We start from the raw sequence: 14,694 nt of genomic DNA, 5'->3' as shown, positions 1-14,694 counted from the left end.
CCTTGGGAGGACACTATAGGTTATAAGGAACTATGGTGGCAAGTAACATTGGAAGCAAGTAAAACCCCAGGTTTAAAAGAATATGTATCCATACTACCACTTTTAAAATTAAAGGCAGCTAAACTATGAGGATTAGTGCAATATACAAATTCAACATTAGGTGGTACTGTTTGGTTAATAAGTTTTTTCCTTTTATATAATAAGAAGCCTCCCTAATAATAATTTATTTAAAATGGCTTTTTATATAATGTATATAGAATATGAAAATATACATATTTATTTTATGAAGTTTTTTAATATATTTATGAAATTGATTGTCTTTATAAGCATGTATTAATTTATATCTATTTTTTACTAAATGTTAAACTTTAAATGGAAATGACATAATACTTCTGAATATTAATGAGCCCAAAGGTTTATTTAATTAGTGCATTTGAAATCAATTGTAGGTTTTTATTGGTTTGTGGTTTTTAATTAATGTATAAAAGTGATTTGTTTATGCTTAGATAACATCTGATGAAGTCCAGTGGTTAGGACGAAAACGCATATATATATTTTTAAAAAGCGTTAATGACAGTGTGGTTTTGGTGTGTTTTTGGTGGAATATTAAAGCTGTGTTGACCAAGTCGGAGGTTTTTCACTCTCTGTGCTTTTGCACTCCCATTTATTTGTTTTTGTACTTTTGGAGATTTTTCCGCTTTTTTCGTTTAAAAGTTTCAAAAAAACTTCTTAGAAGAGGCCAGGGGAGAAAGTTCCAACATATTACAAACATTTTAAAACAGACATTCAGACATACATGAATGGTCATTAAATATATACATTAGCAATTGCACATTCATATTCTAAATAAATAGGGTTGCCACCCCACCGTTTTTTCTGGACTATCCAGAAATCAAACTGATTCTCCGGTAGTCCGGAAAACAATGTACAAACTCTGGTATTCTGTTTTGAAAAGGAAGCGTACTATCAGAGTTTGAAAATTGGCTGATTTACTATGCTTTTTTTACAGAAAAGCATAGTAAATCAGCCAAAAGTAGGCAGCAGAAATGAAAAAAGAGGGCGTGCCACACAGAGTGATGTCATTGTGATGTCACAAATGGGCGGAATGTAGGTGGGAGAGGGCATGGGATGGGCAGGGTTAGTAGTGTCGTGAGGGGTGTGGCTTTACTCCAGTTTTAGCCACGAAGGAAGGATGGCAACCCTATAATTAAATTACATTCATATGAAATAAAAGCATCTGTTACTGTATAAAAGATACATATGCATTGACAGATGTTGCACATTGAGCATCTGAAGAAGTGTATTACTGGGTTTTTCTAAAAGATAATATGATAATGTGATTAGTGTTTAGAAATTCAAAAAAATGGAGATGAAGGAACGAACTAGGTAGGACAGAAAATGTTAATGTTGTAGTTAAGATGTGTAATACAAAGCAATTTCACAGATAATTATACATATGGCTATCATAAGGTTTCTATGAAAAGTATAGTTGTGGGGAGGTAAGCAGTGTGTCAAATCTAGGAATATAAGCTCATAGGTAAGTACCAGGCCAGCTGTCCTTGTGGGCAACTTTAAGCCGAGCCAACTTCCTTCAAAGATGAGAATCAAACCCTGTAACTTTGTCTGTGAGATAAACACCTAAACCTTTATGCCAACACCCAACCTACCCTCACATATATAGCTGGGGCATGCTAATAAAACTATTCAGGTATTGGTGAAGACTGGTTGGTGGGTATAGGAATTTTAGTGAAGACAAATGGATTGATGATATGTTAAGCTGAAGATAACAGCAGTATTTATCTGGGAGATCTACAGGAGCGGGTACGGGACGTATTGGCCCCTGCATTAGCACATTGCATATCTAAATCTGTAACACTTTGAATACAGTTGATACTACTGTTACGACTTAGTTAACAAGGCTTTATAATAGTTTATAACAATCATCAAGAATAGGGAAAACCTATGACAATCACACACAAAAGTATAGAAAGTAACTCGCCATTAAACAGAACAAAATATTATTCGCATTACTGGTCTGTAACCTGGTACAATCATAGAGAATTCACATTAGCAAAGTAAAACAATGGAGTACTGCCTGGAGAATAAAAACAGCTTTAATAACAATTAAATGCATAAAACTTCAAATATACTGAGTAAATCTTTAAATACGCTAGTTAAATATGTTAACTTCCTATGTAAAATTCATGATTGATTTCATTGTTAACATGTTAAAAACTATTGTTAATTAAATTAATTTTACTTAGATATTAAATAATATGTTAACTAAATTAACATTTACATATTAAAATGTTAAACAATGGATTAAATTCTTATCTAAAATTTCTAATTTAAACATTAATGCTTTTATTAAATTTAATTGGGGTCAGATAATCCTGAGTCAAACTGTCCAATAAATATTCTCATTGACAATGAATGTGAATTTTAATATGAAAGTGTATCCAGTTGCATTGGGGTCAAACTGTTCTGCTTCCACAAGATCAGATCTATTGATTTCATAGGTGAAGTTTTAGTCGTATTTTAAATGACTTTGCATTCTTAATGGATTTCAGTGGTACTGGGATGTGGTTCCTTAGTTTAGCTACATTATACAAATGTAGAGACTCACCTGCAGTATTAAATGATTTGGTTATAGCTATTAGTGATTTTTCTCTCAAGAATAAGATTCTATTAGAGGAGTACTATTGCATTACGTTGTTAAGGGCAGTGCAATTTCTTAGCTTACAGAGACTTCTGCCTATTGTTGTTAGCAGAAAAAGAGCTAGGTGACATGATAGGTCTAACCAGTTTCATTCTCTGACGTCTAGGCAGTGGTGTGTTCTATTGTTATAATTTACTGCAAAAAAATTAGATATTTTATTATAACATTGCTCAAGCGTTGACAGTTGTGAAACTTGAAGGGTAGTAAAGACTGGGGCAACACAAAGAAGAGATGGCAGTAAGTAAGAAAGTAGAGGTGACACTTCTTATGGCTATGTCAGTGAGGCATATTTTTACTCTGTCTAATGACCCTAGCTTTTGATGATTTTTTTTTAATGCCCTGTGACACGTGGTGGTTGAATTTTAACTGGTCATTTAGGATGACACCCAGTAATTCTGTCTGGTTTACTTGCTCTATCATGGTGTTGTTAACAAGGATGACAGTGAATGCTGTTGTTTTGGTAGAGATTTGTTTTTTGGTATAGAGCAGTAATTTAGTTTTTATAGACTATAGCAGTAGTTCTGAAATAGTTAGCCATATTTCAACTGATAAGAATGATTGGGGTGTAAGGACTTGGGGTTTAGACAGAGAGAGAGAGAGAGAGAACTGGCAATGCAGATTAGGGTCAAGTAATCAGCAAATAGGGTAGTATTTTTTGTAGCAGTGTAAATGTCATTAATTTATATATTAAAAGGTATTGGGTCTAGTATAGTTCCTTGTGGGACACCAATAGTCACAGGCAAGAAGATGGAGAATCATTTGTCCATCTCACTGATTGTGCTCTGTTTGAGAGTTAGTTATGGAACCACTGCAGTGAAGAGCTGGTGAGCCTTTAAGTTGTGAATTTCTAGTGGGAAACAAAATCAAAAACGTTTGATAAGTGTGCTTGCTTCGGCAGCACATATACTAAAATTGGAACGATACAGAGAAGATTAGCATGGCCCCTGCACAAGGATGACACGCAAATTTGTGAATCGTTCCATATTTTGGGGGGCGTGGCCAAGGATGAACACAGGATAGCAGCAGATTTCTTCAGCTCCACCAATTTCATTACACTGACAGGAATTAATTACTTAAAAAATTAATTTTTGAGTAATTTTCTTTCTAAATATGTTTGTTTTATATAGTTCTTGAACTATATCTAAAAAAGAAAGGAAATGTTAACAATATTCCTGTCAGAAATCACATTGGAAATTTTCCTGTCAGTTTATCGGTCTGAAATGAGTTCAGTAAGACAAATTCTCAAGACTCCAGCATCAAGAAAGAACTTCAGTCTCTGTTAACTATAATCCAGCAACTTAATGCTAAGATGGATAAAATGGATACTAAAATTGATACCTTCATAGAAAAAACTACAAAACAAATAGACTTGTTACATATAGACCTGCAACAACAGAAGATCCAGATGACAGGCATAGAAGAAGCTGTGAATGACATGGAAAATAGAATCCAAGAAGAGGAAATCAACATTGAGTTTCTGCTGAAACAAAATACACATTTACAAACAAAGCTGGATGACTTGGAAAATAGATCTAGGCGCAATAACATTAGGATTTTTGGACTGCCAGAAAATATTGAAGGTAACAATATTACTTCTTTTTTAACAACATGGCTCCCTAAAACTTTAGACTTACCAGAAGCATTCTCTTTTGGTATCGAAAGAGCACAAAGATCTATAGCTAATACTAACTCTAACAAAAACTATCCTAGATCACTTATAGTTAGATTTCTGTCATCTTTTGATAAAGAGATGGTTCTTAAATCTGCTTGGGCTAAAGCTCCTGTTAAGATTAATGAGACAACTGTGCGTTTTGACAATGACTATTCTTCCTTGGTAATAGCTAAAAGAAAAGTTTTCTGCCACTAATAAGGGAGCTTAAAAAGCACAGTTTAAAACATACCTTCTGTTTCCTGCCAAGCTAAAAATCTTCCTTCCTGATGGTCCTAAAATTTTTGATGACTTAGACTCTGCTTTACTGTTTATCAAAAAAAATAAGATTTTGGATAAAATAGAGGAAATGGAATGGGCTAGTCCTTCATTAAAGAGACTGGCAACTGAAACTTCGTGGAAGACTTCAGAGAAGAAGAAGAGACTAAAGAACAAATGATTTGTTCTATGTTTTTTTTTTTCTCTCATCATTTTACTTCATTATTAATCTTTTTAATATAGTTCCTGCATTTCCAGAAAGCCACAAATGTTCTGAAAAAGATTTAATCAAAGTTATTCTCTGTGTGCAATGAAATGTTTTGTTTCATAACCAGTCAAAATATCTGAGGAACTAATAACAAGCTATTATTCAATTTGTTTCTCTTTCTGAAAAAGAGAAGTAAGGTCAGTAATTTGATACATTTTTTTTTTTCTCCTTTTCTTCTTTTCTTTGTTTAAACAATGACATTCTATTTAGATTATGTAGTGGGTAAAGGGTGGGGGAGGGCAGGGAGAGAAGAGTAATGAAAATATGATAAATGGAATAATAACATATTTATTCCTTGTAAAAAGTTTATATGTTCTTCAAATGCTATTCCTAATTATACTTTCTTGATTATACTGCTTATGCTTGTTTGTAAATAATCTGTCATGCTTTAACTAATAATAATTAGAACTAAATAATAGTAAATAATATGTTTTATTTTTAACTCTATTAATATAAACAGTAAGTAATATTCCATTGTATATACTTCTTATAGCTTTCTCTTACATTTTTTTTATTTCTGCTTTACACTCGTTTATTTTCTACTCTCTTTTTCTTTTCTTTATTCTTTCTCTTTATTTTTTTTCTCATATTAATATATAGAAATGCTTTTGATCATATAGACACAGTAAATAATAAGATTTGCATAAAAATTGAGTTGGGACAAAATATTGAGTTTTATTACTTATTAATAACTTTGGGCTTAATTTCACTTACATAGAGGCTGTAATAACCTGTAAAATACATCGCAAAGGTTTTGTCATGTTTAGATGCATTTACACTGCTAAATGAATGTTTGTCACTAGTTTTAACAAGTTTCCCGCCAAAATGTTAAGGGAGACAATCTGGGATGTGGGCTACCTCATGCACAGTGTCCTCGAGTTGTTTCAAAAGCTTCAACTCTCAGAATTCTCACAGAGAAGCTGAAAGCAGTCAATCTGACCTTTGACCCAGATATCACACTGACACATCACAGATTCAGGAAGAACACTCTACCAGGAAGTAGAACTGATGCAAATGCGACTATGTGAAGGAAAATGAACTATTTGACATTTAAATGTGAGTTATTTTATATAATTACTTAAATATCTATGTTATAATTCATAAAATATGTCAGTTATAATGATTTTAAATGATGCAGTTTCTTGTAGTAAGTAAATGTCTTATTTTAGAAGGCATAGAAAATGAAACATTTATTCAAGCGTTTTTGAAAATCTACTTGACTGCAGCATACTAATCTGTGTTAAAAACTTATGTTCCAAACATATGCATTACTATAACTCATTTAATTCATCTGATTGACAAGCATAAATAACTTTATAACTCTATTCTGGAAGAAATTGTCATGTGATATATTTTAAAGCAGTAGTACAGACATACAAAATACAGATGTTTTTTTTACAATAATGCAAGTGTTTCTGAGAATTTGCATAACTATGCATATGATTTATAACAATTTCTATAAATGTAATATTTTATTCTATTGACAATAATGAGTATGAGGTTCATAGGTTCATAGGTTCATACTAGGCTATCTGCCCGAGGGCATTTACAAGCCTAGCCCATCGTTTTGTGGCTTACGCCACCCCTTTAGTATGGGGAACTATACCCATTATTTTGCTGTGCCTCTGTCTAGCAGTGACACTGAGGTAATCCCTGGGGTATATCTGCGATCTCCCATCCATTGGTCAAGATTATACAAGCAATTCAAGGTTTTTTTTTTTTGGAAGCTGTTGACTGCATTTACATGACAGAAAATAGATGCATCTTAATATATGTAATGTCTGAACCATATTAGCCAAAGTTTTTCATTTAAATGAATGTTAGAACTTATTTTCACATATTTTGAATAAATTAATATGTAAATATGCCTTCCTTTTTTTTTTTCTCTCTCTTTCTTTCACTCTCTCTCCCTCTTTTACGTATTTTATTTCTCTCTCTCCTCTTGGTTCCTGATATCAAGTTTATTTGAATGCTATTTGAATACAAGTGTATTATATTACATAGATGTATATAGTAGTATGAATAGTTTTTAAAAAAAAAAAAGTTTATTTTAGTTTATATGATGCTGTTTTATCAAATGTGTAGTCTTGTCTTGCTAGATAATTGAAATTGATACTTGTACATATATATATATATATATATATGCATTTTGTAGTATTTGTGTACATATATATATATTTTGTAAGACTACAGTCAATTTTGCAGCGATTAGTTAGCCTAGTTACTCCATTATATATGTAGCTTTTGTTTATTAAAGTTACCAATTGTAACTGAATATATTTACATTTCAAGGCTTTAACAAGCTTATGTTGATTATCAGTAGTTAGAATTTATATTAGAATGCATTACCGTTAGTTCGGTACTGAATAAATTATGCTGCTACGGTTAAAATGAGTTTCTTATTGAAACTGAAATTGAAGTAATTGGCGTCTTCATATATATTTATAATTCTTAAACATTAGTTAATTTAGAAATAGATGTACCCTTCATAACAGCACTATATTTATGGTTCAATTTTCAAAGAAAAAATCTTTTTACAATTTATGCTTTAATGTCAGATATTTCGTGCTCAATGGTTTTAAATGAATACTTATGTTTTTGTAGGTTTGCAGTTGGAGATCTTTCCGCTGAAAAAATTTTTTATACCTATAAGTGTGTGAAAGTACAGTTTCTATATAACTTGTGATTTTTTAACTGTCTGTTCTGTTTTGTGAGCACAATATGGTTAGACATTATGCAATGAACTGCTTGCCGATTTTACATTAGTCAGTCTTAAAAGAACCTTTTGGAGTTAGAACTTTTTGTCTGTTTGCTAACAGTGTTTCTTTAATTACTGATTGATGCAATTAATTAAATGGGGTTGGTTCTTAATTGTTATATTATTTAAACTATGTGTGTGGGGTTATTCATTGTCTGAGGAAGCGTGGCTGTGACCACGCAAAAGCGCTTACCTTTACCCACTGTGTTTTAGATTAAAGAAGATTTTTTATACAATTACTACGTCTACTGATCTACTTTTTGGATTATTGACTGCAATTTTGCTTGCCATATGACTACATCGTGGTTGAGATCAGGTTTCTGTGTTTAGCATTTTTTGTTATATGTATATAGTTTTGACATCCACAATATATTTTGTACACTCATTGTTACTACAAACAAAATTGAATCCTATACACAATCCCATAAGAGATTCAATAAATACAGCTATATTTAAAGGTACACCTAAAGGAGGAGATGTAACATTACTTATGTTGTTATTTGTTATTTTGATCATAAGATTCTTAAGTTTTAAAAATGCCAAATGACATCTTTAAAAGGAATTTCTTTAAACATTAATGGATTGAATAATCCGTGTAAAAGGGCAAGCCTAATAAGATACATTAATTTACATAAGGCCAACTTAGTCTTCCTGCAACAAACCCATCTCTTGAAAAAAGATATTGATAAACTAGCCACAAACAAATATACAGTATTGGTTAGTTCAGAGCACATGCAGAAAAAAAGAGGAGTGGCTATTTTATGGAATAAAAGTATGCCCATTCCTAAAACCATTAAGTCTTATCAGGATGACAAAGGAATGTTTTGTATGGTTACAATACAAATTAATGGGAAGACTTACACTTTAATTAATGTATATTGGATAACTGGAATTGGTATTAATACAGTGAAACATCATCTTGATAAGATCAGATCATTCTCAATAGGAGATATTATTTTAGCTGGTGACTTTAATTGTATACTACATGAAAGTGATACTACCACTATAGGAAAAAGAAGAATTACATCTAATGCAAAACATTCAAATGATTTTGCTAATTCTTATCATTTGAATGATATTAATAATCAGATAGATTCAAAATCATTACCATACACCTTTTTTTCTAACAGATACAAAACTTATTCAAAAATAGATAGGGTCTTTATTTCTAACCAGATGGTAACAGATTTAATTAATTCCAAAATCATTTCATGTCCTATATCTGATCATAATTCAATTGTTTTTGAATTCATGATAAAAAATACTCATAATGTTCAGATCAAAAGGATACCAGCATATTTAACTCAACTAAAAGACTATAAAGAATATATACTTTCAGAAGTACAACATTTTCTAGACATAAATAATACTCCTGAAGTCTCCATTATCTATGTTTGGGATGTCTTAAAATCATATCTATATGGACAAAGTATAAGATGGTATAATAATAAAAGGAAATCTTGGGATAAGGAATTGTTAGATATTCAAAGTAAATTAGACTCTTATAAACATAATAATAAAGAAAATATTATGGATAAGAAAGTCATTGAAGAAATAAACAAACTAAATGAGAAATACAAAGAAATTTTAACTCATAAAGTTAAAATAACTCTAGAGAAATACAAGTTTTTGTCTTACTCAATAAGCCCCAGATACTTACATAGACTTAAAAATAAAACAAAAAGGTTGAATAAACAAAACCATATCAAAGAAATCTTTTCTCTAAGGAAAAAGAAGAATGTTTCTAGTCTACCAGACATACTAGATGAATTTAGAAATCACTTTCACAATATTAACAATAATAACATTAACATGGAACCTAAAGATAAAATAAAGGAGTTTATAACCACAAACATGAATAAAAAGCTTAATAAACAACAGATTAAACTATTAGACAAAAGTATTTCATATACAGAGTTTATTACACAAATAAATAAGCTTAAATCAAACAAAGCACCGGGTAATGATGGTATTATACCAGAGATATATAAAATCCTTTCTAAAAATACATATTCATTAATACATAAGGTTTTTATTTTGGCCCAAACTGAGTTAATAACCCCCCCCCATCTTGGCAATATACATTTATTTCACCAATTTTAAAACCTACTAAAGATCCAACTAGATGTACTTCATATCGGCCTATCTCATTACTTAATGTTGATTATAAAATGTTTATGAGTATTTTTGCTGATAGATTGAAGACAATCATTCCCGGCATTATAGATATAGATCAGACAGGCTTCATTGTAAATAGAAATACTTTTGATAATATAAGAAGAACTTTAACATTAATTGATTTTGCAAATAGGAAAAAGAAAGATTTAACACTTATTAGTCTTGATATAAGTTCAGCATTTGATTCAGTAAGTTGGGACTATCTGTTTACCTTACTGAAGTGCACAAACTTCTCAGATGCATTTGTAAATCTAATTGAGCATTTATACAAAGGAATGTTGGCTTATATTAAGGTAGGAACATATGTTTCACAAAAAATACCCATTCTTAAAGGTACAAAACAAGGATGTCCACTTTCTCCACTATTATTCACTTTAGTAATGGAGCCTTGGGCTAATTTGATCAGAAACAGTACTGACATAGAGGGTTTTGAAATAGATGAAAATACAACATCCAAAATTCAACTTTTTGCAGATGATGTTCTAATTATATCAGTAGGATCTAATTCTTCTATGCAGTCTCTATTTGATAAAATGATGAATTTTAAAAGTATTTCTGGTTTAATATTCAATGAAGAAAAAACTAAAATACTACCTATATATACACAAAAAAATATTCTCATTAGTGATTTTACTAAATATGTACCCAATTCAGGTCAGATAACTTATTTAGGTATAATACTATCTAAAGATATTAAATCTATTATATATAATAATTATAATACCTTTTTAATACCTGGAATAATATGTTTTTTACTATGGAGGAGAGACTTACAATTATTAAAATGATAATATTCCCCAAGATTTTATACTTAATACAATCAATAATACTTCCACCTACAAAAATAATTATCAAGAAACTGAATACACTAATGTTAAATTTCCTATGGGCACCTAATAGACCTAGGATTGCATTAAAGAAACATACTAATAGCTGGTCTCAAAGGGGTATTTCTTTTCCAGACTTTAATTTATATATTATCTCTTCTATTGTAAAAGTTTATACTTTATTAATAGATCAGTCATTATGTCGCAAAATGGAAAGATTATTGGGAGCTAATTAGTATGCACTTCATGAAAATCTCCTTAACACATAAAAATATGATTGTAAATAACTCCATGTTATGGATACTAAAGGAATTTTGTACTTCACCTATTACACCTAAACATATGGTTTGTTACCCATTAAATATTATTATTAGCTATCGTAACTTTATATTCATGCACCCTAAGTATAAGGAATGGAATTTTATTGTATTCCCTATAATGTATACTCAGGGTATGCTTTTGTCATCTACTTCTGAAGGAACTCATTTAGCTATAGATAATGATCTAAAGTACTGGTATCAGTTGATATCTGATAATAAAGTTAAAAATCTAGATTTCTTAAAACAAGAATTTGATCTAAGAGAAACTTGCTGGTTAGAGGTTCAGACCTTTAGACAACATCTCATTGATAGAATAGATCTAATGTCTATAACAGTTAAATAATCTATTCCAACACTGATTGATTACTTGATATTAAATTTACAACATAAAGTTTCTGATAAAGGTAAACTTTCATACATACATAAAATTATCAGACAAGAAACTTTTTACAGTGTAGATACATACTGGAATTATTTCACTTCTATTAATGGGGATCCACCAAATCAACAAGATAAACAATATATATTGGAATCTGCCTATAGAACTACGTCTTCCATTGTCTGGAGACTTTATACATGGAAATTTTTACATAGATCTTTTATACACCTTTGATGATGAATAAAATAAATAATAAAGATAATCTATGTAAGAGATGTAATGTAGAAATTAATGCTGACTGGGCTCATATGTTTTATGACTGTATAAAATTGAAAGAATACTGGAAGTCAGTTAATGAATTTTGCAGGCTCTTTTACAGATAATTTCATTATTTCTAAATCTCTTATATTATTCAACACACCTGTACCTCAAAGTGTTAAAAGGTTAAGCTTCCCTTGTTATGGTCTATTCTAGCAGTGGCTAGGAAAATAATAACCAGAAATTGGATTTCAGATACACCTCCTTCGTTCAATGAATTTAAAAATGTTATGAATATAGTGTGCCATATGGAAATAAACACAATTAGGTCAAGAACAACTAGAAAAACATCTTATTATATTGTATGGGATAATTTACAAAATTTGTTAAAAAAATCCTAATTTCAATAGCATGGTATTTTAGTTTAATTAATTGATCTGATTGTAGTGGATGTCTTTGTAAATACTTTAGTTGTTTTGTTGAATGTTATAATCATATCTATTTTTAATTACTTGCATAAAATTGTTATGATATTTCTCTTGTATGTTAAAACAATAAACCTGCTTTGAAAAAAAAAAAAAACGTTTGATAAGTTTAGTAAGCTGATGGAGCCTAGGCTTCTGGCATTTCTATGAATGTTGACAGTTTTACCAAAATTCGGTAAAACAGTAGTTGTGCTGTGATGAGGATGAAAGCTATGCTGGGTTGAAGATGAAGCTGGTTATCTATTAGATAGTCGATAAGTTGTTTATGAATATATTGTCCAAATAGTGTTGATAGACACAATAAAATGGCAATTGTCCTATAATTTAAAAAAAATCTGTATTGATTCCACACTTGTGCAGTTTAATAATGAATTATTTTTTTTCTATATTGAGGGGCCTTTTTTCAGATATGGATCTATTTATCAGAACTGAAATTGGATATGCAATAGCCTAAGCTGCTATTTTAAGATATTTACAATGTAAAAGATACGGTCTGCTTCCTTCTCCGGACATCCAAGCAGCACGAGTGTTCCTTATCCCAATCCTTTTTTGGCTTCTACTTTTGTATGGCTGATATTTACAATGTAGACTGTCAGCGGTAGTTGTAGTAGCTTTAATTTTCTGACGTATTTTTATGCTATACGTGGGAACTGGTTGGAAAGAGAAATGTTGACAGGTCACGTGACTGTTTAGGGAGATCGAGAGCTTGATTAGTCATCTTGTTGGTTATTGACTGCACTGCCTGTATAAAATGGGTATTAAATTGATTGGTTATGGCATAACTTTGTATCTATGTATTTAGTGCTGGCTGTTGTCCTGGGTTTAACAGATTATTGATTGTGACCTGTTAGTATGTATGTTTTCATTGGCTGAGTAATAAGCTTTCTTATTTTTGGTGATGATTTGTTTTGTTAGGTTTCTTAATGGCTATATGCTACTAAAGTAGAAGCTGTTTTTTTATACCAGAGCCTCCATGCTTAGTCTATTTCATGAGTTGTTTAGTTGCTAAGGATAGCCATAGATCAGCTCTTTTTATGGGGGGGTATTATGTTTAGAACACCTATGAAGATTTTATTGAAGTCATAAACAGCATCATCTATTGGGGAAAGTTTTCAGTGGCTCACAGTTAAGAAGATGTAGAGTGTATTAATAAGTGTGTTGAAGAAAATTAGTAAATGTTCTTACCTACTTGTATTGATGTGTTTCAGTGCTATTGGATTACTACCTTATGGTGTAGTATGGGAAGTGATCACATAGGTTGTCTGACAAAGTTCCATGGGATAATACTTTATTCGCCTAGGATGCTAGGATCCAGGCAACGTCTGATTGTCTGGCTGTGACTTTATTATATCTAGTTTGTATGGTTACAAAAACTGTAGAAAACAGGACGCTCTCAACGAAAATACTGTTGTAAGCTGCCTTTAATTAAATAAAAACTGAAGTGCGATCAATAACATACACTTTTCGACAAGTGAATACTAAACTTCTTCAAAGCTTGAACAGTGAAACTCTCAAACGGATTTACATTTAAACCTTAAATGTAAATCCGTTTGAGAGTTTCACTGTTCAAGCTTTGAAGAAGTTTAGTATTCACTTGTCAAAAAGTGTATGTTATTGATCGCACTTCAGTTTTTATTTAATTAAAGGCAGCTTACAACAGCATTTTCGTTGAGAGCATCCTGTTTTCTACAGTTTTTGTACTCAGTTTCTTTTTCGTTGATTAGTAGTTTGTATGGTTATCAGTCTGATGAACTTTGTGCAGATGTATGGATTTTCAAACTGTATGGTTTGCCAATCTATATTAGCATTCGCCCATTATTATGATTTCATAAGGGATTTTTGAGGAAGTCCACCAGGGAACATCTTTCAGTGTTTTAGCTTTATTAAATGGGGGTATGCATAGTTTCATGATTGTGATTATCTTGCAAGTGTTTATTTTTAGCATGGTTAGTAGGATTTCTGAGTTAGATACAGTTGGTGAGATATGGAAAAGAGGGAGATATTTACTGTGTTTTTCTAGAAATTAGCAATGCTGCCAGCTTATTTGTTGCCACTGCTTAATCAGATAATGTTATAGCCTGATGTGGCAATTTCTTTTATTTTTCATTTCTGGCCGAGCCATGTTTCTGTGGCAGCTATGATGTCTGTAGTGTATAGCATAGTGCTGAGTATTAACACCTGACACATCATCAGTCCTATCATCAAAGATGCTTCTGCATAAATTCTCACACCTAAAAATGTTAGAGGTGGGTTTAATAAGGTTTATTATACAATGGTCAATAAATTATCATCTAATAACACAGATAATTCCTTTATAATTTACATATAAAATACAGCTTTTATTTCTTCCTATAATGTCTATAATTGCTTTAGTCCTAGTGATCTTTCTTTTCTTAAAAATACTTAGAAGGAGTCTTAGAGCTGTGGCAGACAGAAGACTGATTTTAGAAGACTTTAACCCGGAGAGGTGCATGAGCACAGACAAATGCCCTTTAGATGTTGTTTGAGAAATAATTTCAAGGGGTTATGGTTATCTATTTGTGTGATTTGATTAGGAATTGGGTTCCACAGCTTC

General features: G+C 31.1%; 1 protein-coding gene and 1 non-coding gene across 3 annotated transcripts in view; one reads left to right on the top strand and one right to left on the bottom strand.

Annotated features, from left to right (window-relative positions):
* Positions 1-14,694, bottom strand: part of LOC122801112 (receptor-type tyrosine-protein phosphatase eta-like) — a 1,724,431-nt gene that overhangs the window by 1,362,025 nt on the left and 347,712 nt on the right. The gene's annotated exons all lie outside the window — the stretch shown is intronic.
* On the top strand, positions 3,602-3,708 carry LOC122801443. Its single transcript, XR_006364721.1, has one exon. It is a non-coding gene; the product is annotated as a U6 spliceosomal RNA (small nuclear RNA).

Source organism: Protopterus annectens, chromosome 4.part1, assembly GCF_019279795.1.
Source record: "Protopterus annectens isolate FY-2018-M chromosome 4.part1, PAN1.0, whole genome shotgun sequence".
NCBI classification, from domain to species: domain Eukaryota; kingdom Metazoa; phylum Chordata; order Ceratodontiformes; family Protopteridae; genus Protopterus; species Protopterus annectens.
The sequence above is the reverse complement of the archived record's forward strand: the minus strand, read 5'-3'. Positions and strand labels throughout refer to the sequence as shown.